Raw genomic sequence first — 12,718 nt, forward strand, 5'->3', positions numbered from 1 at the left:
TCCTAAGGGAGGTGATTTGGGGTAATGCAGAGTCCAGCTCAAATTAGACACAACTTGAATGGGCCTGGAGAGGGAGGGCAAAATATGGAAGGAAGAGGCATGGCTTGAGATGGGAGGAAGGGGTTAGTGAGGTAAGATGGGGAGACGGTTCTTGGCCTGGGCTTGGGAGCCACTTGATGAAACATGGAGAAAAGCATAAACGTCAGGAACATGGGAGTTATTGGGGTGGGCAGTGAATGGGCACCGGGGTGTTTCTGTTTGGTGGTGGGCAGGGGGGCTATAGCAGATCTCTGCCCTCTCCGGCTCCTGTGATTCTTTGGCACAGAAACAAGTGCCGCTTTCAGCGTCCTAGCAGGGAGCCTAGGCTGGGGTGTGCGCTGGGGCTTGGGGCTTGTATGCCTGCTGCTTTCTGGGCATGGCTGATAATCAGGTTCTTTGTAGGAAAGTGGCATTTGCAAGTTCCCAGAACGTGAATTCCTGCAGCGGAGGGAGGCGGCACAATCCCGCTTTGTTCTCAGAGCCCCTCGGATGCGTTTTCTGGGTGGACCCGTTGTTTTTCCTTGAGCTGCTCGCAGCGGCTGATGTCACTTTTCTGCTTCCCCTTCCTCCTTCCGAGTCCTGCTTGCTCCTTGGCACCCATAAGGATCCTTAAATGCATTCAGGAGAGCTATGTCTAGAAATGCAGCCCTAGGAAAAAGGCATCATGTTCCAGGGTAGAGGGGGGATTTTCTTCTCCATTGGGCACTAAGGTGACTGTGCCTGGACTATGCGGCCAGCTGCTTGCATTGCTTTACCTGAAGAGTATTGACCAACTGGAAAGATGGTCAGAAAAGAACAACACAATTACCCAGGGGCTGAATGGATTGATTATATGGGGGCAGGGGAAGGTGGGGGATAAGCAGATGCAGTTTGGTTAAGGCATTACTCAGTGGACTGGGGGAGGCGATTCCATATCAATAACTGAAAGAGCAAGGAGGGATGAATTCTCTGGTGTGGTATAAAGAGAGATGGCTGGAGGAGCAGGAGGATGCTGGGGAAATTTTAGTCTAAAATATCAGGGGGGAAATCCTAACTGAGAAAAAAGGGGGCTGTGACTTGTGGAGCTACTACTGCTTGGAGGTCTCACCTCACCTGGACGATATCCTCGCGAGCATGCTGTGGGGAGCAGTCCTGGAGGAGAAGACGGAGACTGTCTAATAGACCTTGTAAATCTATTGTATCCACTCACTGTCTTGTGATTTAGAGCTCACTATAGAGGGAATGACTCACCCGGTTGTCTTAAAGCTACTTTTGGAAATGCGCGTCGGGAGGGTTATGAAGCGGAGACGATAATCTTAACCCTCGGCAAGTTTTGCCCCTTTTACAGGATGCTTTTTACCAGGAGGGAGAGGGAGAAGGGGGTGGATAGAGAGATTCTGCCCTCTGTTTCACAAGGTTGTACCACTCCAACAGCATCCAGTACTTGCTGTCTGCCAGGCTAGCGGAGAGCCCCCGTTTGGGAACTGTGCAATTGCACAATTACACTGAAGTTGCTCAGCAAACTGGGGGGGGTGGAGAGGGGAAGGGGTATTCCAGAGAGGCTTCTTACAGTGACGTACCTCAAAGTCACACACACAGGCAGGATTTTAACCCCGTGGACAAAGATCAGATATTCATGCTAGACATCCGGAGCAGAATTTGCACCCTTGAAAATTTGCCTACTAGTGACCTACTAGAGAGCGCATGGCTGTGACTCGTGAACCTTTTGTAGAGGTCAGAGGCTAAAGCCAAGTAATGCTGGGTGCTTATTGCTTTGGAAACTGCCCTCCTCTGAAGCTGCTTTAGGTAGGCTGGGCACCAAAAACTACCTGCTACTTTAAAAATGGTCTAAAACTCCAGGGAGCTCTTGTTTGCAAAATATCTTTGTTACGTTGTGAACATTTCTTAACAGCTCATTCATGTTTCTCCTTGTTCCAGAGGCTGAAGAATAGCAGTGGCATATTTAAGACGAGAGAAAAGTATTTAAAAGAGACCGAGGATACAGTATTAAGGTAAGGGACTGCTTCTGCACACATTTCAGTTATAGGGGCACGGTTAAATTAGGTTTGGATGGGACTTTTTGGTAGGTCGCAAGCAGTTGCTCTGAACAAACAGCAAGCTGCTGTCTGAACAAACGCTGGAGCTTCCCAGTATCCCAAAATGTAGGGTGTACCCCCCAAAAAAACCTTAATCCAGACCTGACTTGTGCAGATGATTTGCTGCTTACTGCAAAAGGCAAAAGAAAAACCATGGATCTGCAATGACCCCAACTCATGAGGTGTTCAGGTTCTGGGTTCATAGCCAAACTTTGTGGCCTGAGCTACTGATATCTTAACAGTAGAAATGTGGAAGGACCGACTCCAAAGTCAGGCCTGTGGGGCACTCTGCCTCTCCTTGCTGGATGCTGAAAGCAGTGCTAGAGTAATTGCATTACGCTGGTATAGGAGGCACATTCATTTGCTTACCTAACCATCCTCAGTAACTTAATTAAGTTACAGCAATCCTCCAATCCTACTGTAGCCTAATTAACACATTCTAACTGCCAAAAAATGGTAAAAACTTACTCACCTGGCTTGTTTCTTACCCTAATTAAGGGAACATTTAGTGGAATTGGAAATTGTGGTGCAAGGATCATGATCTGGGACTGATGAGTGCTGACGCAGGCACGTACTGAGAACAGACGTGCGTGTCCCCAGCTAACCTGACTTGAATCTGTCATTCGGTTGCTTCTACCGAGGGACGCTGCCTTCCAGACACTAAAACCGGAGGAGTCAGCAAGCGGCGTGTGCTCCATGTGTCAGTCTCAGTGTCCGGAAAGCAGCATCACCTCCAGGCTGTGGCACAGCAGATTGGATCAGCTGTGATCCGAATGCCCTTGGTTGCAGTACGTGATCCGTTTGGATCCAGCCTGGGCTTTTTCAGAAAGATGAGCTTAGTTTCCAGCCCTGTGTGCAGGATCTAGTGCAACTACCCAGCACAATTAAAAATGCTTTGGCGAGCTAATTAGAGGCATGCTTTGACAGGACCTACAGGTATCAGACCTGGTTCCCAAAGAGAGTGCTTGATTCTCCAGCACTTGAAGTCTTTAAATCAGAGCTGGCTAGCTTTTGGGAAGAAGCAGTTTAATTCAGCCCCCAGTTTTTTGGCTTGGTTTAGAAATTACTGGCTGGGAATCTGTAGCTTTGCAGAAGTTCAGACTAGATAATCTTCCTGTTTCTCTGTTGCCTTTTACATCTGAAGTTATACAACCCCATCAAAGTGGCTGGCATAACTTTTCCGTAAACTTTCGGTGGGATCAAGATTTTGCATGAAACCTTCTGCCACTTATTTGAGTGTGTTACGTGGCAGAAGTGAGAGGACCTGCCATCCAGTCAGGTCCTTAGACTGTTAACAGGCCTGTCCAGGGAGAGGTGGATTTCAAGAGGTGTTAAGAGCAACTTTGATTCTTCTCATCTACCTCTTAGGGATCCTGAGAGATTTAGTTAAAGTTTGAAGTGTTGTGAGAGCATTTACTGGAGAGAGATGTTTATCTGCGTGTTTCAACTGTGAATCTCTTCTTGGATGAATGTAAGAGGATTGTTTAACGGTGCCCAGGAGCATTCATACCTGCTGATGTAGAACTGCAGGTGCAGACATGGACTTAATTTACTTGAACTGCTAAGGGAATTCAGCTTGACATTGTAGTTCCCTGCTTTGAAATCCTACTGGGGTGCCTGGCTTTGCGCTGTTCCCCTTAAGGAAAGTACCTTGGTTCTTTCATCTTTGCAAGCGGCCAGGACCTTGGTTTCACGTCTTTCAGAGGAAACGTCAATACAAAGAATAGCGGGATTCGGTGAGTCCCAAAGTAGTTTCCTTGTTTATGGTTAGTCAAGGGAAGGGAATTTTAACCCCTGGGCATCCAGACACTAAACCTCATGCCATTTTGCTTCATTAACCTTTTCCCCCTGAGCAAAGGGAAAGCCCCCTCTCAGTGTCACAGCCCATATATTTGTGCCATGCTGCATCATGTCACAGGCTGCTGTGATGGAGCTGAACAGATGCAGTTTAACCTATGTGACACCACGTGTGGGAGGATGTGAACAGTTCACGTGGTGCACAGAGAGGAGTCAGCTTTGGTGACAAACTGTCTTCTGATCTGCAAGTAAGTTGTTGTTTATTTTTGGGCAGCGTGATTCTTCCATGTGCTCGAGGAAGCCAGCGAGTGGCACCTGGTGGCAGGCAGTCGGGGTATTTAGTCCTGGCTGGTGTTAGAGGACCACAAGATGACGTATAGGGAATGTGCCGTGGTACTCTGCCTGGTGGGTCCGAGGAGCACATGTTGCGTGGGCACCGTAGTAGTCACATAGGCTGCAAGCTACCCCTGATGGGAAGTGTCGTGTCTTTTTGTGGGACAGCAGAGACCCACTGGGTTGTAACAACTAGAAGGGGAGTAGCTCTTTGAGGCTTCAAGACACGCAGCAAGTCTGTATTGCAAAAGGAAGGTGTGAATGTAGTACAAACAGGTAAGCATAACAGTGCAGGGAGGCAGCCTGGGCTTTTGCACGTGCTAGAGACTAGAGTGCAAGCCCTCCAGGCCTCCTGGGTATGTACCATGGTTGCTAGCATGTGTTAAACCCTGTATCTTCACTGCCATTGTTACCCATGTTAGCACACAACGTGGTTTAGCCTCACTGACTTCATGGTTTCATTTTCACTGACTCCATCAACCTGCGCTGTCCAGAGCAGTGGTTTTCTGTCTGTGGTCTTGGGGTCCACAGACTATGCTTAAGGGGTCCATGAAAGATGGTTATGATCAATCAAAAGTACATAAATACCCACACTTATAATTCAATGGGGTCCATCCGCACCTCCATTTGAAATTTCCAAAGGGACCCACAAATGAAAAAAGGTTAAAAACCACCGGTTTAGTGTCACTGCACACAGCCACCCTAATCCTGACATGACCCAAGTCTTAGCAGGAATGGCTTGCTGACTGCAATAGGGTCAGCCTGTGTGTCAGACCCTGAAAGGGGCTGCAGGAAGTGAGCCTCCCGGTGTCTTATCCTTGAACAGCTCATTGACTGGGAGGCATGGGTTAACTCGCTGGATGTAAAAGGAAGGGCTTATCATTAAAGACCCTGATCCTCCTTTGAGCCCTTCCTGGCCCCCTGCACATTCCTGGAGGCTTTCTGTGCTATCTGGCTGGAGGTTTATCAGAACTGCACATGTTAAAACTGACTTCCTACATGCCCCTCCATCTGCACCACCCTTTGCTCTTTTAGGTGAGATTTGGGTGGTATTTTCTGCCGTGCTGGATGATGCCATGTGAAATACCGTTGCCAAAGTGCTGCGTGGTCGGTAACAAGGGGGTGAGGTTCCCATCCTGTTCAACAAGGCAGCTGAGTGACATGCCCGCAGCGAGGGTTGGGGCTGCAACGCCAGGCCTGGTCCCTGGTCCTGTGCAGCCAGCAGGTTCAAACACGCCGCCTCTCTGTGGCGTCTTTTGGATGGGCTCTGCCAAGCGTTCTCAGCTGCTCGCCTACTGACTCCTGTGTGCCCTCTTTCGAGGGCCAGCTGGGGAGAGGAGGTGGACTGGCCTGCCAGCCAGGAGGAGGAAACTGGCTTTTCCAGAGCAATTGCTGTGCAAATGGTACAACAGTTGCTATTTATAGCTACCACTGTGTGTGATTAGTGGTTGCTAATCACAAAATGACAGATGCTGCTACCTCTGGGGAGGGGCGAGCATGGGGAGCATGCACTGAAACACTGCCAGTTTTTCCATTGGGGTCTCTCCCTTTTGCATCTAATTATCCTGCGTTGCCCTGAAGGTGCAGTCCAGGAGATACGAGGGCTTGTGCTATCGGCCCTGCGGCATTGGGGGAATTTCTCTTCTATGTCTATGGCCAAGGGTGAGGAGGTAACAGTGCCAATTGCAGTGGTGCTCAAGGCTATTAAAAGTTAGAGTAAGAGCCATCAAGTTTATTCCAGGTAGAGTCCATCACACAATCAACTCTCATCATGATTTCTGGTTACTGTCCACCCAGATTCTGGCTTGGAAATGAGGACCAAGAGTTGAGAGGTTCAGTAGGTCATCTCCAGTCACCAGCCATCCCTCTGTGAAATGTTCAGCAAACCTTGTGGGGTGCAGCATGATAAGGGGACAGTCCCAGGTGTGTGACTCCATCTGCTCTTGTCCTCCTGAGCATCTGTTTCTCATAAAGTGTCCTCTTTTACAGTGATTCCCTATTCTCCCTAAGCAAAATCATTGAACACCTTCAGGAGCAAACTGGATGCTTATCTTGCTGGGATCCTATGACTCCAGCTGACTTCCTGCCCCTCGGGTAGGGGGCTGGTCCCTTCCAGCCCTAGTGTCTATGAAATCACCTCCCAGCTAGTCAATTAAGATGCAGTAGTGCCCAGTAGGTAGCAATATGAAGGAAAAACCTAAGACTTCGCTCATTTAATTTCAGCTCTCAGTCAAACGCACATTCCCACTTGCACTGAAGACAAGTTGCACTGGCATTTAGAGGAAGCTTGCAAAAGCTTGACTGTTTCCCCAAGCTCCTTTGCTTTCCATGAAGACTACGGCCGTCAAGTAATTCTTCTCCCCCTCTCCAATCCTGTTGATGAAAAGAGGAGGTGCCAACAACGAGCATCCAGGGAGAGCAGGCAGCAGAGTTTGGTTTGCCCATCAGCAGAGCTGATTTGATGCGGTGGCCCTGTTGTCACCCAAAATGGTTCCTGAAATCTGCTGTCATAAGGAGATTTCCCAGCTGCTGCAGCCCTGGCGTGCTGCGGGGCGCTCTGGGTCTCTCTAGCTGGCGCTCCATCAGAGTAAGTCCGGATCGTCTTATTGCACAAGGGGTATAACATTTGCAGGTTGAATTTCTGCTCTTGGTAACGGCTGCAGATCCCAAATAGCTCCTTCTGGTTAGGACACAGAAGGGACACTCGGGGGACCCCACAGTGTTTCCCAGTTCTGCCACATGGCTTGCGTGCCTTGGGAAGCGCTTGACTTCCCTTTACCATCTCTCCCGCATGTGAAATGGGAAGGACATTATTCCTCTGTCCCACCAGAACGACGGGAGGATGATGCCATCAAGTGTGTGCGCCGGGGCAGAGGGGAAGGGGTCAGACACGAGTGACAACAGGAACCTAGTGAGAGAGTGAACGTCTGCCGGGCCTCGCTGAGCTAGCACAGGCTGTCTCTGCACGTGGCTAGTTCCTTGGACATTTAGCCAGCCGATGAGCTTTGCCTCCTGGTTTCTGACCCAGCTCTGCTGGGCACAAATGCGTCCTAAGCTAGCACGAGTCGCCTCAGCCCACCGCTGCCTCGTGTCAGGGAGAGACCTTCGGCAGAGTTATGTTTTGTGGTGTTTGCCGGCTCTAAACAAGACCCCGTTGCCTTATCATACTTGCACAACCACGCTGCTCGATACCACATCTGCAAGTTGTGCCCATTGCTTTGAGCATCAGGAAGCCAGAGTATTCAGCCCCTCCTGATTTCTTTCCAAATAGTAATGAACTGAATGTATTTTCATTCGTGTGGCAATGTGAGCGAAGGATGCACAGGAAGGACTGGACAGGATCTGGCTGATAACGCCGACTGCGAAGTAAGGTGGGTATTGTTATCAACTGAAATCTCTCCACTGGAAACCTCTGCCGTAACCTTTTAAGATGCAGCTGATTCTTGCCGGCTTCCCACATTTTGCCCTGCGTTGCATGGAGTGCATGCTGCCACTTCATGGAGATTTTTTAGGGATTCACTGGTGTTTTATGGTAGCACCATACTTAGTATCCGTGACTTTTTATGCATATAGCCTGCCAGGCAGGAGCAATTGGCAATTCCCCCTCCTCCCACCACTGGATATAAATGCAGGCCACAAGGATGCTCCGTGTGAGAGGGGAGGTCGCAGCGTACTTTATAGCGTAGGGAGGAACCAGTGGCTGTAAGAGATGGGATCTGCTTCTGTACCATTTTTTCAGAGACAGTTTGCAAACGGAGTGGGAGGGACATTGTGATTTCTTAAATTACGACTGCATCCTGAATTTTTCTACGGGGCTTAAAACAGTGGTGCCAGAGTTGCCTGCTTTATGCCTCGACCAAGGGTGTTATGAAGCTGCTATTACTCTCCGTGTGCATCACAGCAAGCGCCGGGATTTGCGAGTAGGCTTGGCCAGAACACAGGAAATCTGTTGCATGACAAACTTCAGAGTTCCCAAGTTGTTTCCATTCTGTATTGATACAAAAACAAATCCTCTGGCGACTTCTTGCAGGGAAAACATGAGAGCGGCCACCCACATGCACCAGCTGCGAGCCTGGCGGGCCTGGTCCGAGTCATCTCTGCCCTCCCCTGCCCCTCCTGCCTATGTGCAAACTAACTGGAGTCCGTGTGATCCTTGGAAATCGTACAGCAAACAGTGACAGGACTGGGAGGAAGCTGGTGTCTTGGATGCCAGTGTGTACAAACTCTTGGCAGATGCTGCCCCCGTCTCCAGGTCCGTCATAAGGCGACTTGAGCTGCTGTTTGTGAAATTCTTTGGTCTTCTCGGCTCGGAGGTGTCAGAGGAGGGAGCGTTGTCATCCTTTGTCTAAATCTTCTGTGACTGAAGTGCAAGGCACCTGGGACTCCCTGGATGGGGGTTTTCCCACGTTGAGTCAGCCCACCAAGTGCAACACGTCACCCCCTGCCTCGCATCTGCACGACCCCCAGCTTCCTGGAGCAGGGGCAGTAGGAACGGCTGCAAAGCTCCCGGCTGGAGTCGCTGATCACAGCTTACGAATGGAGATGAAACATTTTGGAAGAGCGCGGACTGCGACCCCTGCCCCCAGAAGTCCCCTCTGTTCCCCTGACCCCGTGCTCCGTGTGTTCCCTGATTGACAGCTACAGCATATGGGTTACTGTAGGAGGCTTCGCACGCAGGCAGAACAATGAAGCAGATGGACAGCCGGACGGGCGGGGGGACAATAGCTGCCAGTGGGGGGGGGGCAGGGCTGCTGCATGCAGAGGTTCGCTCCTCCTGCCATTGGTTGCAGCTCCCCAGCGTCGCAGATGGGATGATCCAGACTGCTCCAGGCCCTTCTGCAAAGCCTCCCTCAGTGGGGGAGCTGGGGCATGGAGGGGGACAGCAGGAGAGGGGGCAAGGAGGGAAGAGGAGACGAGAGAGCTGAGGTATGAAATTTTAATGAGGCAGTAATTGCCACTTTCTCCCAGCAGGCCAGCGTGCTGGCGCAGCATCTGGGGTGGGAGGACGCGGTGCCGAGAGCCCCGTCACACCGAGGTGTGGGGGGCCTGAAACATTTCCCCGTCAGGGGACATTCGGTCTCCCCCACGAAGCAGCGGGGACCCGCCTAGTGTTACCCACCCTGCCCCATCCACTCTTCTGTATGTATTCGGGATTTGAAAAGGGCCAGATACAACCTACCTGGATCAGCCTCGCAAACTGCCTTCACCCATAAGACTCAGAGCGCGAGACGCTTTTGACTCCCGGCTTGGAAGATGCCTGCACCAACTCGAGTGGATCTCTGCTGATTTATCTCCGCCCAGGATTGGACCTTCCTGTCCTGGGGTCCCACTTCCAGGCGTAGCATTACAGTCACCTGCCAGCCCTAGAGACCAGATCAGGCTGGTTATGTTATGTATCTATTTATTTTACCTTTTTTTGGAGGGGAGTCACTTAGGGTCTCTGGTTTGGGGCAATAAACAGTATAAAACAAGACTGAGAGACACTAGGCAATGAGTAGTTTCAGGCTGACCCATTGCAAATCTGACTTCCTCCCACTCAGCAGTTGTGGAAGCTGAACCCACTTTCAGAAGCAGACACAAAGCATGCAGAGAACAGGAGACGCTGCCTGCCCTGCCATCCGAGCTTGCTGCTCTCCCAAAAAGAGGGCACTCTTGGGTCTCTTTTGGCCTCCAGGATGGAAGTACAGAAAGCTCCTACCCCTTTCTCCCATCAAGTGGGCTGGGGAGCGCTATATGCTGGGCAGCAATGCAACAAATGTTTTAATGGCTTCTTAAAAATGCTTTCAGGGATTTGTTCAGAAGAACTGGAGGTGGGGCATGCATGCGCGTGCGATGATTATACGCCTGCATGCAAATGCATGTTCATTTTCAGTTAAAGGATGTTGTTTCGCCATCTCGGTCCCTGCCCGTCAGTCGTTCCGTGGAGGCCGTGCCCCACTGAAGTTAATGCAGCTGCCGAAGGGGCAGGTGCCCACCTGTACGCGTTCCTAGGACAGAGCCGTGTCGATCCACTTGCGTGCAGGTGCTGACATTTAATGCGCATGACAAAAGGCCTTGCCAGTGCCAGGAAAAAGCAGAAAGTAGATTTATGGCTTTCAAATCAGCAACCCAGAAACCCAGCAAATAGATAACCTGAGGAGGAAAAAGCCCAAGAGAAAACACGGATAAGGTAGCAAAAAAACAGAGCCCAGAAAGTGAAGGTTTTTTGATTTTCATTGGGGAATAATGTGGAGGAAGGAAGAGGAAAAGAAAAAAAAAATGTTTTCCCCCCAATACTTGGTTTTCACCATAAGAAACAAATGGTGCTTTACTCTCATTGAAAGTGATACCAGAGCCCCTGAAGAAGCATCACTCTGTGATGTTTGATCGCTTTTAATTTGGAGAACACAATCCATAATGTGAAACGGTGAGTGTCGTTGTGGGATCATTAGTAGCTGGAGTTTTACTGTTCCTCGTGCAACCATAAATAAGGATAAATACCTAATTGCTACAAAAATTGTCCTGGTGGATCTGATGAGCAGATTAAAAATAATGCCCCACCACGTGGTTATTTACTCTTCTTTTTTTCCCCCCCCCCTTTCCTTTCTTTTATTTTCCATTTGTGCTCCTTTTACTTCCAAATCCCAGGATAAATCATGTAAGATGCTCAGTGCTCTTTGCTCCAGTTGAGAGCTTGGAGCAACTGGCGTTGGGCAATAAGGAAGGAAGTGGTTTTAAGTGGTTTTAATGACAGTGCATGAAGGCCTGATTTCAACTTTTCTCTGAGCCTCGTCTGCATATAAAACGAACTGTTCCAAACAGGAGATTTTACCCCACCTTCAACTCACCTATGAAATGTGAACTTTCACTTCTACCCAGGAGAACTTTTACAGTCTTTTCACCAATGCCTGAAGAAGGGTGTTTGTGCCCAAAAGTTTGCACTTAAAGAATTTTTTTTGCAAAAATCTAGTTGGTCTAATAAAAGATATCACCTCCACCACAAGTTCTGATTCCTTTGGATTTCAGCAAAGCATTTAAGCACTTGCTGAACTTTGGAAATACATGAGCAGCCCTGTTGGTGCTCGAGAACTTAAATTCAAGCATACGTTTAAATGTTTGGGGCCCAATTCTGTGCTCACTGAAGTATGTGGCAAGTGGGGGTGAGTGACTCAAGATAAAGCCCTTGCAGAATAGGACTGAGCACTAGTCAGGTGCTCGAACTTGTATGCATGATCCGTTCACGCTTGGGGCCAGACTTGCACTATATGCTAGCTTGGGCACCAAAAGCAACCTATTCATGGTAGCACGGAGCTCTGTGCTGGCTAATTTACCCTGCTTCATTTACAGCCAGTGTGTGCATTTGTGCTATGCTGCAGCATGCAGTATAGGCATACCCCTGAGCTGCATGTTCGTAGCAGGGTGGGAAAACTTCTTGCACCATTTTTTTCCCCCAGTGTATTTCAGCCACCAGATGCGTGCCAGCTTTGAAAGGCTGCTAGCTGCTGGGAGACTGGGGTCTAAACAGCTTGGCCTGGGAAGAAATAACCTGTTTGTTTAGCACGTGGTTCATGTTTTGTTAATGATCAGAGCATATCCTCAGCCTCTCATCTGGCCCTTTAGCTCTTGCGGCTGGCAGGGAGGGCCAATGATAGTGAAACGCTCCCCTCCCATCTCTGCCGTCTGCATGAATAGAAGCCAGCGAGGAAACCTGCTCGCACGCAGAGCAGATGGAAGCGATGCGGCGAGAGAAGGGGTGCAAGGTTTCATTAGCTCAGCTATGCTCAGAGAGTGGGAAGCAGAGATTCCCGTTGTCCTGACCAAAGGCAAAGTGTCCAGCATGTCTCCTTGGAGAAGTACAAAGTCAAAAGCGCTGTTCTTATCATCATCCTTCTAGCTTTGCCACGCTGGGTAAGTGGACGGCTGTCTCTGAAATGAGTGTCCTTGAATAACCTGCCGAGGAAAGGGGAGTGCATGACTCATTAATCAAATATCCTAATATATCATGACTTTCGTGGGGTGATCACATATGCAGCACTAGGGCGAAGTGGGGGTGAGTCTTCAAGTTCAGAAACTGCCTAGGTTGATTTCTTCTTTGATAGACTCATGTGGTTTGGAGATGGGCTGCTGAGTTGTACTGCTGACTGTAGCTATTGTCTTTTGTGAAAGATGAAAATCAAGCCGTGGAAACCTTCAGAAGAGACGTGTATGGCAAAACGGAGGACACGAAGCCAGGAGCTTGCAGTGTGGCTCTCAGCTCACATGTCATCTCATTAACGGACATATGCATTTTAATAGGCAAGGAACTTTTACCCAGGCTTATCTGGGCAAAGACTGTCCCTGCACCATGCACATGTTGAGAGGTTAACCAGGTTAGGCCCTGTGGTGCTAGGCGCTGTATGCACACCTAATTCTGGGCAACCTCTTCCACAAAGACTTTGTATTGGCCTTAAACAGTGCTAAGTAATATGGGGGGGGGGGCGGGGGAGGAGAGGGAG

At 49.6% G+C, this 12,718-nt stretch overlaps 1 protein-coding gene across 21 annotated transcripts in view; it reads left to right on the forward strand.

Moving 5' to 3' along the window:
• The first annotated feature begins 1,956 nt into the window (after nt 1-1,956).
• The window catches only part of NFASC (neurofascin), a 107,927-nt gene continuing 97,165 nt past the window's right edge, over nt 1,957-12,718 (forward strand). For all 21 annotated transcript variants that reach the window (XM_019513943.1, XM_019513944.1, XM_019513951.1 and 18 more), the window contains exon 1: nt 1,957-2,030. The gene's annotated coding sequence lies outside the window, so the exon portion shown is untranslated. The remainder of the gene's footprint in view (nt 2,031-12,718) is intronic.

Source organism: Gavialis gangeticus, unplaced genomic scaffold, assembly GCF_001723915.1.
Source record: "Gavialis gangeticus isolate Ggan-Ray unplaced genomic scaffold, GavGan_comp1, whole genome shotgun sequence".
In the NCBI taxonomy this organism is placed as follows: Eukaryota; Metazoa; Chordata; order Crocodylia; family Gavialidae; genus Gavialis; species Gavialis gangeticus.